The following is a 13,785-nucleotide window of genomic DNA, read 5'->3' on the forward strand; positions in this document are numbered from 1 at the left end:
TCATTTATGTTGAATCGTTTCCGAGATATTTCCGTGGAAAGATTTAAATGAGCCACCCTATAGCCAAATTCATTGTTAGTATAACTAGCAGATTGCATCTATTGTTCTTGGTCATTTTCTAATGATGACTCATATATTCGTTTATGCACATACTGAAGTAAATAAATAAATATAGAAATATGTGTTATGATAAACATACTGTAAGTTATAACATTGTTCGGAGTAATAGCTACAACCGAAAAGACGATAAAACGTGCACTGTAAGTAGAAATAGTAGACCTAAAGATATTTTTATTACGTATTTGTTCATTTGGCAGAATTCTCTATTGGAATTGTTTCCTTTAGCTCTTGGGACTGAGATTGCTTATCGCAGCAAATTATGTACTATAGACGTTCCTGTAAGCATTCTTTTCTTCTGAGTTGAGACGCTGAATACGTGGTTTATATTTTTAAAAAAATCCACGCTCTTACTAGAATGGATTACTCATTTTACGTCTTATCGTAGAATGTGCAATGTACTGTATTGAATATGAAAATTGCGTTTTAATGAATCCACTCAATAACACTTTAGCTATTTAGCAAATTCTTGATACGTAAAACAACTCCAGCTCCCAGTAATCCGACGAAACTCCATTTAGTCTTAATACGTCATAATAATATGATTACTAATAAGACGGTTTCCTTGTGTTTTCTTATGTCTACATACGCGCCTTTGGCGTGGGAGACCCGGGTTCGATTCCCGGCGGGAGCTCATGTGGTTCGGATTCCACGTTAATCAGTAGGTCCGCGTCTCATATAGCCTCGCTGCTGAAAGGGACGCTAACCTAAAATCAACTCTTATGTCTACATGTGCAAAAATAAATTTAACTCGTAAGCTAATAGTATGTAATGATAAAAGTGCTAGGTGCATCAGCGGTGGACACGTAGAATCTGTTTTTGTGTCCTACGCATACCACTCATTGTATATACCGATTACACTTTTAAGTCGCATGATCCACTAGCACCTAAGAAATCAATACAGTGGCCCCGCGTAGTGTAGATGCTTACACAATAACATTCGGTGCGAGCCCTCACGGATTCGATTCCCGATGGGAACACTCAGTCGATAAAGTATACAACTTTTTTCAGGCCACTTTTTTTCTTGAGTGAGGTTTTCCTGAGTTTTTCTCATTCATACCAGGCAAATGCTGAGGTGGTAGCTCACATAATGGTTGCAGGGCGCTTCCTTAACTCCCATTTTTTTTGGGAAGTATGCGTCATCTCCGGGCGCGTCATCTCTCATACGTGACGGGTTAACATAGTCATAGCTGCCGAAATTCCAGAAATCTAATTCCTAATTCTAATGCCAACGAAGTTGATGAAGTTCAGCCTAAATTCTAGTAGGAATCAGGGGCGGACTGGCCCACCCTGCTACCCTGCAAATGCAGGGTGGGCCCCCAAACAGGTGGGCCCCTCCACCAATTTTAAAAAGATGTGCTCAATTAAACCTACCAGCATCAAAAATATGGCAGGGTGACTACTGCAAACTTATGTTTTGCATAAAAAAGACGTAAAATTAAACTTTCATGAATAGACCTTATTCTTCTTCACGTTATTCTTTCTTCCGTCTATGAGACAATCAGGCCCTAAAACATTGCGGGGTTTGTGATACAGCAGCTGTTAAGAACGAGCACGTTAACTAATACTTTTTTAAATATAAGAAACACAGTAGATTTCAGGCTGTTATTGGATTTGGATACCATTCTCTACTCCTGTCCTTTTACAAACCGGCGAGTGGCGGTGTTTTAAAGAAACAATAGTTTCGTAGATATTGTTATTGTGGAAAGTGGAGGTGGAGCCGGAACTCTTTTGAACTGCATTGTCCTCAGACCAAGCTTCGAAGAAAGAAATTGGATCAGGCTTCATTGTTTTTTTTTGTTTTTTTTTTTCAGTTCGGTAAAGCGAAAAGAAATTAGTCGCCACTATCAACGATTGTTTTATACAAACCTCAAACAATTACTATGAAGTTGCTGCCCTCGGCTCGTGTTTTATTTGTATATTAGATTGAAAAGCAAATCCGATAGCAGCAATTCAATTATTGGAACACCAGTTACGTGTCGTTTGTCGTGGAAGACAGATGTGGTTGTGTCAGTATGGATGGTAGGAGTGATTGTAAGATTACTGTAAAGAAAAAATATAAAAGTGGTGCTAAAAAGCGAGACCACAAACGAAGATGTGATTTACAAAAAGCTGCATCTGACCCAAAACAACGTAGGCTATTTGAATCTGTGAAGCTCCAAGATACAAATGAGCGTGATGTGACTCATTCGAGTACTGCAGGACAGTTGCCAGGTATTTTTTTTTCTGTCTAAGGTGTTTATAAATTATAATGTATACACCACGTGTTTGGATGATTTCAGTCAATTTTAGCTTATCTTTTATGGCTATTTTTACTTGAAATTACACAACTTTAACAGGCGAACACGAAATTAACTGAACTGTTTGCTGCCGCGTAGTGCTTTCAAACGGGTCAGATCAGGCTTTCATGGGTCAGGGGTCGAGTCAAGCCTGCTTGAGACACGGGTCAGGTCAGGTTACCTACGCTAGGGTCAGGGCTGCTCTAGCCACTGGTCGGCTCGAATCAACTTTCTTGTGCGTCGTTTCGGCTAAATCCTTCTCGGGTCGAGAGGGTCGAGTCGAGTTGAACGTCGACCCGACCCGATTCATGACCCGAATAGGTTTTAGCCAAAACGACGCATAAGAAAGTTGACCCGAGCCGACCTGTGGCTAGAGCAGCCCTGACCCGAAGTGTGACCCAAGGAGGTTCGACTCGAGCCCTGACCCGATGAAGCCTGACCTGACCCGTTTGAGAGCACTAGCTGCCGGCACTGGGCTCAGTAAGCGTTGGTGTAACTTCTAAAAATGCTGAACACTTATGCTGTCAGTCAAATAAGTGTGTATATTGTGTAAATGTTAACTTCTCTTTAGTTATTTAAAGTTAATTTAAAATAAAAGTGTAGTAAAATGTAAAAATTATTTGTGGTATGCAAAGTAGGTATTCATATGAAAAGAGAAGTTGGGACCAGCCGAGGAATGGGCGAACTACACTAGACGATAGACGATATCTAATCTTTCTGCGACATGAAGATATGATATTATGACTTACTTATGTCAAGGAAAATCTTGCGTTTCGAAATCTATCGCAAATGTACCTCCAAGCGCATTTTTTGGGTTGCATTGAGGCCACAAAGTTACAGCCTTTTCAAGTTTCCAACACTGACCCCATGTCTGTTGTCTCACCTGACACGCTTGGGGGGAAGGAGTTGTCTAAGAGCGGGGCGTACTTCCTCGAGATGATACAGCAATATTTAGACGAGTTTGTGTATGTGGGTTACAACATTTTCTTCTCGCCAAAAAGATAGCTACAGAGAGAGATTGCGGCACATTCGCGAGCAGACTCCGGACTGAAGTAAGTGGTATTTTTTACGTATAAAGGGGGAGGGGAGACCCAGATCAGCTATGACAAAATACGGATCTTCGTTAAGTAGGGTGATTGCAGGTTTGGTTACTTATTAAAAAAAAAAAAAGTCTCAGATATGTTATTTTACATGAAAACGGAATAAAAATTGCCTCAAAATTAATTAACGTTTCCCAAATGTCTATATCTCCTCTACTGCTTTTTTAAAAATCTGATGGCATTTTCTGAAACACGTCTTTATTTTGGGATTTCCAGCAGACATGGGTAAAATCATGTCAAAATTAACTAGTTTATAATTTTAAAAAATCTATTGTTCATTCTCCGCCGCCCCTGAATAGGCTACATGCCCTTATTCCATTGTAATACATATGAAGAATGCCAAGTACATTTTTTACATTTTTATACAGTGGGCTCTCATTTCAGTTCAGCAGGGTGGGCCCTATGGTCGCCAGTCCGCCCCTGGTAGGAATGACCTTCTTATGAAACGCATAAGCGTAGTTCTAGCCAACTTGAATATATATTATGTTCACAGGTATATTTATATATATAACTATTCTATCAGGCCTTGTTTCCATTTTGTACTAATACACAATAACACACTGAGCAAGCTTAGTGTTTTTTACAGGTATATATATATATATATATATATATATATATATATATATATATATATATATATATATATACAGGGTGCGGCACGTAAAACCGGCCCGTCGTAATATTCTGGTATATTGTGTTTTTGGCAACACTTAAATAATCTACCTTCCTACCAAGAGATGGCGTGTCGAGATCGGGTTGACTTACGTGACCTGCAGCAGTCACGTGCAGCCGCAGCCAGTGAAACTTGTCGAAACCAGTTGAGAAAAAGGTCTCGTTGTGTTAAGCCGGGTGAGTGTCAGTGTGTGATAATGCCGTATTCGATACCCGAGCGCGTTGCCATTGTTGAAGGGTTCATTCTCACTGGATCTTTTGTGAAAACAAAGAATTTGTTTCGGGAGAAATTTCCAGGACGTTCTGTGCCAGCAAAAAGCACCATTCAGGAATTGATTGAAAAATGGCGGCGTACAGGATCGGTTCAAAATGCTCCCAGGAACAGACGACCATCTGTCTGCACACCTGAATTAAAGATGCAAATGGAGGAGATAATGACAAGAAGTCCTCGAAAGTCAACCAGGAGATTGAGTCAACAGGTTCATGCGAGTGAGAGAAGTTGCAGACGTGTTTTAAGGGGACTGAAGTTAAAAACGTACCGGATAAGTGTTGTGCAAGAACTGAAAGAGCCTGACCTGCAGAAGAGGGTGCATTTCTGTTCATGGCTGTTGAGCAATGTTGCCAGTGGTTTCTTGGATCCACTAATGCTCATCATGAGTGAAGAGGCGTGGTTCCACCTGTCTGGGTACGTAAATTCCCAAGATTGGTGTTTGGTGTGCCATTTCCGCCACACGCGTTATTGGGCCCATATTCTTTGAGACGACAGTGAACAGTGACGTGTATATGGGAATCCTGGAGGAGTTTTATACACACTTGACCGAAGAGGAGCGTCAGTTATGTTACTTTCAGCAGGACGGTGCAACATGCCACACATCAGCTGCATCATTGTCCCTTGTGCATGAGATGTTTACACCAGAGAGGACAATCAGCAAAAGCTTGTGGCCTCCTCGGTCACCAGACTTCACAACGTGTGACTTTTACTTATGGGGACTGTTAAAGGGAAGAGTACACGAAACAAATCCACACACAATTGAAGAACTCAAGACCAGGATCCAGGATGTCACCAACAGCATTACAACACAAGAACTGACAAGGGTATATATGAATCTCCTCAATCGTGCTCACATATGTGTTGAAGTGGGCGGAGGACAGTTTCAGCACCTGCTGTGAAGGCTGCTGTGAAGGTGAGTAGTCATATTCAATACATTACATTTCATTTATGTGTTGTAGTTAATCATATTCAATACATTACATTTCATTTTATGTGTTCACTTTACATGCCGCACCCTGTATATATATATATGTGTACAGGGTGGAAGGTAACAACACCGAAAAACTTTGGGAGGTGATTTCTTATATGGAATGGAAGAAAAAAGTTCTAATAAACATGGGTCGAAAAATGTCTCCTTTCAGAGTTATGAACCGACGAATATTTGAAAAATCACGTTTCAAAACGCCTTGGCTTGGAAACTGTAGAGCCTATCCCGAGCAGTTTAAGGAATTACACAGGAACTAGTATGCGTTCTGTCTAAATATTGATGTTTCAGAATTGACCGGTAACAGCGAGACGAACGCACCATTAGTACTTAAAGGCATATCCTTATACCTGAACTTCCTTTTTACAGTTCGTTTCGCTGATAACGGAGGATGTGAAACATGGATATTTAGATAGAGTGCATACTAGTTCCTGTGTAATTCCTTCAACCGCTTAGGATAGTCCTATAGTTTCTAAGCCAGGGCGTTTTGAAACGTGATTTTTCGAATTTTCTGCGGTTCATAACTCTAAAAGGAGACGTTTTTCGACTGATGTTTATTAGAACTTTTTTCGTTCATTTCATATAAGGAATCGTCTCCCAAAGTTTTTCGGTGTTGTTACCTTCCACCCTGTATATATATGAGATGAGTGTTGCACTACTGATGTTGAACTGACGGCAATAGTCTTTATAAATTGTCTATAAACTCGCTCGGCAACGAGAGTTTTAATAATGTTTACAGCCGGAACAATCTTACTTAGGGCCATTCCGTAGATGGGCCACTTGGAGCATTTGCTCCCCGAATCTAAAAAGGTCCCTGCCATAGGGAAAAGAGTTAGACTCTTTAGGAAAAGTAAGAAGTTTAGTAGCTGGGGTTCATTCTTGGAATTCAAAATATTTAGAGATGATGAACTCATTTTGTAAGACATTTTTATGGACTTTACTATTAATGTTGCGAAGTGCAAAAATGGTGGGATAACACAAATCATTCATAAAAAAAAAAATCAAAGTTGGCGCAAAATAGTTTATTTATGTTGGATTTGGAATTGTTACAAATTTGAGCAGAGTGTCGAGGACACCTCTCGTCTTCAAATGTATTGCGCAAAGATGTCTTAATGAAGGAATGACCATACGTCCTAACAAACGGACATAGTGCCCTACCTAATGTTGTGAAGGCCTGGAAATTTTTGGTAAAAAACAGTTCTTTACCATATTTTTTCGAGCTTGGAAAAAACGAAAAATTTGGGAAAAATTGAAATTTTCGAATATTTTACTACATTATGCTTTGAAAAATATTTTATATTTACTAGTTTACAGTTAATATCATCAAATGTTTATGTTGTATTAGAATGGGGAAAATTTGTGCACCATCCTTTAATGTTAGCACCGTGATAGAATGGAGTCATGGTTACAAAAGATACTAAATAAAATTAATTAAGATAGATACATTTAAATTATTTTAAGCAATCTTATGAAGTTCCCGCTTTATGGCAGGGAAGTGTTCAAATAACGGGGCCAGAATCATTTAGTTAATACGGCATGTTAAAATCAAATATGTATTTTATGCAAATCCGTACGGTATCTCACTTGTCCTGTGTAAAATTTCCGGAAATTTTGAACCTATTAAAAAATCTTTCGGAAATATCGACAAAAACAGGAAAATATAATTTAAAAACTATTTCTTCGCCTGACGTTAATCTTATTTGCACTAACGTGTCTGCAACATATATAGACGTATTTCCTAGCAGGAAAAGTACTTAAAGCAACAGGTTTTAATTTTACCTTTTAGTTTTCTAATTTCTGGTAAAAATCCCTCTTTATTATTTGTATAGTTTTCGAACAACTTAGAAAGAGAGATGATCTTATTTACACATACATATATACCGCACAAGTGTAAATTTGAACAGCGAGAAATACCTATATAAAAAAAAGTAACATGTGAAACTACTGTTTATTGAATACTAACAATATACTTGTTCTTCGCACGGGGAAAATACGTTGCATTTTAAACATAAAACGCACCAAATTTGTCAGCAATGAACTGGGACCCCTAAAACTATGAATTCGACACTAGTATCAGTCATTTTCAATTACTTTCACATGTCACCCTACTCTTATAGGAGTAGCCTACTGATGGGGGCTGAATTTGGATTTAAGCGGCATCAGCCACCTCGAAAACTATGGATTCGACATTAATATCGGCTATTATATATATATATATATATATATATATATATATATATATATATATATATATATATATATATATATATATATATATATATATATATATATATATATATATATATATATATATCCCCCTTCCTACCTCCAAGTTACACCTTCAAAGTGAAATTATAAAAATCATCTTAGGCCCAAACTCCATCTATGTTGAAAATTTTATCGAGATCGGTCTGGTAGTTCAAAAGTTGTTAAGTTACTAGTATAGTCAGGTTTATTTTTATATAATTTGTCACACTTGAAATCAGGTATTTGTTTACATATAAAATTTTGTACATAACATTAATATAAAAGTCTATATTAGAATATTAAATAATAGTAATTATATGTTTTATTGCATGTGCATTAGTGAAATTTGCTTACTACTCTCTCTTTTAAGAAGTAATTTTGTTAAAATGAACAAGTTTCACCGGATCAAAGAGCACATTATAAGAACTATTTCATTCAAGAGCTCTATTTGTTGCAACAGAAACACTTCATGCTGGTAGATGTGTGTGCAGCTGTTAAAGTCCTGTAATTAATGCACAATCACGAGTAAACGACTGAAAAGCATGTAAAAGAAATGATTGCAGACTATTAATTTTCAAGAATAATTACAACAGTTTTATTTACGATTGTTTCTTTTTTAAATATTCGCAATACTGAAGTTTCTCAACTTTCATTTTCACGCATTTGAGAAAAACGGTTCTATTACTACTAAAATTAACCTAATACACCGTTGTAGAAATATTTTTGTTATTTTCCCAGTTTTTTCGGAAAGAAACCGGAAAAAAACGTTTGTTTTTACTAACGGGTTCAAAATTTTCGGAAATTTTACTACACTGGTCCTACCAGTAGGATGCTCTGAAGCTGTGAATACGAATGATTTGTAGCACTCCTACCACTCATACTCGACTATATAGATGAAAATGAGTTTCAATACAGTAGACACATATGGAATCTAGCGAAAAACTGAATGGTTGGAAAAGATTGTATTTATCGCACTAGTTCTTAAATCACACCATTAGCGTTTTAATGTCTATTTTATATATAAAAGTAACCAAGAAAATTTTGTCGCTTTTTCACCCAACACCTTCGATATATAACCTAAGACATACCTGGAAGATCAAAAATAGTCACCATCAGCACCAACGACCTTTTGAAAACGTTCTGGAAGGCCATGGATTCCATCGCGGTAGAACTTGATCGGCCGTGACGTGAAGCGAAGAAGGTATCAAGTGTATTTTGCACCTCTATTAGGGATTTGAACTGACGTCCTCTAAGGTGATTGTCCAAGGAATGGAACAGGTGATAATCGGACGTTGAAATGTTCGAGGAGTATGGCAGATGCAATATTGTTTCCCATCCAAGGCGTAGAATGGCGTCCTGGGTCATCCTAGCCACCGTGGCGCTTAGCGCTGTCTTGTAACAGTAGGACCCCTTTGCGCTTCACTAGTGCTGGCTTCAGAGTTTTGAGTCATTCTTTAACACGGCTCAACTGCTCAGAATACATAATTGCCTTGATGCACTGACCAGCTGGTAGCAGTTCCCAATGCACGATGCCGCGAGCAGTCCACCAAACACACAAGGCTTCTTGTTTTGCAGTGCTGGTTTAGGCTGTTTTGGAACCGGTTCATGGGGTGTTAACCAATGATGACGGCGCTGTGGAGCTTCGTACAGGACCCACTTCTCATCATATGTCAACACCCTGTCCAGAAATGGCTCGTTCCTCAGACAAGATAGCAAAGAAGCACAGGTGTCTGCTAGCGTTATCTTCTGACCCAGAGTCAAATCATGTGGGACCCATCGACCCAACTTGTAGTGCTTCCCAAGTTGATGGAGGTGCTGCCGAATGGTTTCTCCACTCACACTGAATTGTACTTCCAGTTCCTCACATGCCTGGCAACTGTTCGCCTCAATTTCAACCTGAAGACCTTCACCCTTACCAAATGCCTGGCATATCTTCCGCCCCGCTGCAGCGGCGTTTGACCCCAGTTTGAACTAATGCAGCATACACGTTCTTACAACGCTCTGTGGAGGTCCCATGTTCACTCTGTCCTTACGCAAGCTCACGGTGTAACTGAATTGCCACAACTAGGTAGTGTGTTGGATATACCCACACTAACAACTGACCTTCGCCTTATCTCCATTCGCATTCAACTCACGCTGTGAGGGCCAATGGAACACAAACTTCCACAAAAAGCGACAGAACTTTCTTGGTTACATTTATAGATGCCATTTATCGTCATCTTCAAGAACCTACGACCATACCAAGTAGCACCTATAAATTTGATAGTCTGTTGTGAAGTCCGACGGGCTGTGTGTATGATTGAAGAAAGAAAGAGTGTGTGCTGCTGAATTTGGGAGTGCTTCACAACGTTTCTTAGGGAAAGTGCGTTCCTTATTTTACACTTAAATTGCCTATCATATTTGTATATTGATTAATAGTAGTAGTAAAGATATTACGAGAAATATGTACTTAGAATGTTAGGCGGAGGAAATATGTTTTCTTCAAAATGACCTGAACACATAAATCGCACCGGTGTGATTTGAGGCAGTAGGATAATAACTGTGTTTCCACTTTTTTGTATTAGCATCTAAAAGAATGGAAAAAGATAACACAAATCAAAAATATTCAAGAGCATATGTTAAATGGACCCCTGAGGATATGAAATATGCTTTAAGGGAATAATAACTAACTATATGACTTACGAAACCCAAAGGTTCAATGTCGTATGTACAAAAGCTTTTCTCTGAGGTTTGTCTTCAGTCAACTAGATCCAGTTTCTATTTTTCTATTTTGTATTTTTATTTCTGGTAAATTCATCTTAATATTGTCCTTCCATCTGCGCCTGGGTCTTCCTAATGTTTTATATAATTAATACTTTCAATTATGAATCCCATATATATATATATATATATATATATATATATATATAATATGTACTGTATGTGTGTGTGTGGCTCGAAAGATCCTGGTCGCCATGACGACTAGAAGTAAAAGTCTGGTGCCTAAGGCCAAAACATATACGGCTATTTAAGGCCAAAACATGTACGGTTATTTATCAAATTGGTCACCAGGTCAAAATTTTCCGTGACCATGCCGTCATTGGTGACTAAATATTTTAGTTTGGCGATAGGCATTTGTATCTGTGCGAGAAAAAAATGGCGGCCAAACTATCTGATCTGGCTACTGGATTCAGATTTGAAATTTTGTATCTTACCCATAATATATACCAAAGTATTATATAAAGTCATTATACATACCGACCTAGGTCAGAAATATAGCTTTCTGGACCAGAATTTGATACCTTTTAATTCATAAACCTCACTTGGTTTATGGTGGTAAATCAACACCGGATAAGTTTTGTGCTCGCACCGGGAGAAAGGGAGCCTGCATACCGAAATGTGCGCGTTAACGATTCTTCATAGAGAATGAGGAGACATTCATTTAAGCATTTTCAAAAGTTTCCCACTTAAGGGGAGAACGAGAAACATTTCTTACTTAATACTTAATACTTAATACTTAATAAATTAATACTTAATAAATCTATAATACTTAATATAGTTCAAAACTTATACTGAAAATTGAGTACCTTATAATTACACTTTCACCGAAATGCGTATCATGAGAGGGAGAGTAGTTTCAAATATTAAAAAAAAAAAAAAAAAAAACTATTCTCTCCGTGCGAAGAAGGGTTATTTCAGCTATAATTATAGCAAAAGAATATTAAGAAACAAACAAAAGAAGAATTATCAGTTTTCGCACCAGAAAGATGTATATGAATCGCCGCTTAAATCCAAAAGAAAACTAAGTAAATATATGGAAGCTGACAGGCTCGGGATCATCGGCCAATCTTGTGAATATTAAGAAACTAGTGATGAGCGCAAGAGTCTTGGTCTTGCAGTTTTTGCAAGAGTCTTGCATGCAAGACCAAGACCAAGACCAAGACCAGGAATCCCGATGCAAGACCAAGACCAAGACCAAGACCAAAACCAAGACTCTTGCGCAACTGCTGGAGTGCTGCAACTTGCAACTGAGTCTTACAGACTCTGAGCACTACTTGAATTTTTAATAGAATGTAAAAAAGAAGGAGATGAATTTCTTGGCTTCAGTAAAAATGCTGCTGGAGTGGATGTGTTTCCAGTAGGTTATGCAATCCGTGTGAGTCGATCTGCCCCTGTAGCATATAGCTACAGTATGTCGTTTCCTGAATTGGTTGTTCGCGTTTTCTGTATATATTGCTCGTTTTCAAGCCGCACATGTGTCATTTTGCGCCATGTAAGCTTTTTTGGTGGACAAACACTGTGTACGTGGATTTTCTCGGAGTTTTTCCGTTTCCTCCCACTTTCTTCATTCTACCATTTCAGTCATTTCTCATCATTACCGTCTCCCTTAGCCTTGGTGCATAATCGTGGGACGTTAAACTAGATGCTTCATTTTATTTCAAAGCATATTAGTGGTGTTCTTCTTCCAAAACTAAAGAGAAATGGAGTAATGAACATCGGTAATACCGTACACCATAGGTGTCGAATACATGGGTATGGTCTTGGCCCCGAGACTCAAGCATCCGTTGGAAATGTTTAATGTTTGCTCATAAAATTAATATTAAAATAACATTTTCAAGACATTGGCAAAAACCTAGTGCATGTGACCGCAAGTTTGATTTCATGGGAGGATGCTTATACGTTGAATAATTGTTTATTAATATAACTTTTAGCCTCATTAGGCATACGGCACATCGAGGATTGAACGATATAACCAGACTCGCAACCAGAGGTCAATTGAGCCGATTTCTCTGTAAATTTGGGGGGACCCATTCAGATGCAGAAGGCATATATGATGATTTTAAGACAAATTGCATTCAAATAATACCAAATATTGTATATTCTTAAATAAAATAAGGGGGACCCACATCAGTTTTGGGGCCCCTTGCCCCTCGGCGACCTTGCCAGAGGGGGCTAGGGAGGCCTAGCCCCCCTAAACTTTTCGTGACCCCTTCAGATATCAGTACAAAAATTACAATTAAAATATTTTTAAGGAAAATTTTAATGACTTGCCATCCTAACATATTCGTGTCCCCCCCACAAACCTCTATGGCCTCAGGCTTGGATATAACATTATACTATCTGTATTATAAAATTGAAAGTGACTATTTTTGTGACTCCTAATCATTTGAACCAACCGACCGATCTCGATCAAATTTTCAACATAAATGAGGTTTGGCCCTGGAAGTGTTTTCATCATTTCACTTTAACGGTAAAACTTAGGGGAGGGGATAAAGGAGAGCTATAAAATAATAAATAAAACTTAATAACTCTTGAAACAAACGACCAATCTCGATCAAATTTTTAACATAGATAAGGTTCAAGTCTGGAATGTTATCTATCAGTTCACTTTGACGGAGCAACGTAGGAGAGAAGGAGGAGGGGTAGATGTACAAAAATCAATATAAATAAAAATAAAGGTGACTAAGTTTGTAACTTAAAAACTCTTGAACCGACCTCAATCAAATTTTCAACATGTATGAGGTTCGGTCCTGGAAAGTGTTTTATAGTTTGTTTCAATTTGATGGTAAAATCTAGGGGAGGGGGAGGTATACAGGGTGTTTAATAAGTAATGGTCATAAATTAAACCGTAGATAGTAAACGTCAAAACTAACAAAAAAGTCTTAGTAAACATGTGTCCGCAAACGCTTCGTAATGGGGCGTTTACACTTAGTCGATTTGCGTTCGATTCAGTTGAATTGACGTCACTTTCAACTTAATCGACCGTGTAAACGGGACTTCAACTTAATCGCTTGTTGATCGAAGGCGACTAATCGACTGGCAACTGAATTAAAAGACGTTCTATTTTCTGTGGTTGAAATAATTGAACACATCCATCAATCTGATTCGGCCTAGTTGCTTCGATTTAGTGGCAAATGCAGCGAATCGATTTAGTCGTGCGACTAAATCGACTAAGTGTAAACGCCCCATAACGGAGATAGAGGCTGTCGAAAGTGTGGGAAAATGAAGTTTAGAGATGAATATCTCAAAAAGTATGAATCGGACAGAGGGAGGTCCAATGAATGACTATCAAAGTCAGACCTGCGCTATGCACAAATGCATGGTTGAATAACTCTGCAATGCGCGCGCAAGGAA

At 38.3% G+C, this 13,785-nt stretch overlaps 1 long non-coding RNA gene across 1 annotated transcript in view; it reads left to right on the top strand.

Moving 5' to 3' along the window:
• Positions 1-219: 219 nt before the first annotated feature.
• The window catches only part of LOC145694227 (uncharacterized), a 61,635-nt gene continuing 48,069 nt past the window's right edge, over positions 220-13,785 (top strand). The window contains exon 1 of the long non-coding RNA XR_014132970.1: positions 220-260. This is a non-coding gene — a long non-coding RNA (uncharacterized LOC145694227). The remainder of the gene's footprint in view (positions 261-13,785) is intronic.

This window comes from Thermobia domestica, chromosome 9, assembly GCF_964235325.1.
Source record: "Thermobia domestica chromosome 9, izTheDome1.hap1.1, whole genome shotgun sequence".
NCBI classification, from domain to species: domain Eukaryota; kingdom Metazoa; phylum Arthropoda; class Insecta; order Zygentoma; family Lepismatidae; genus Thermobia; species Thermobia domestica.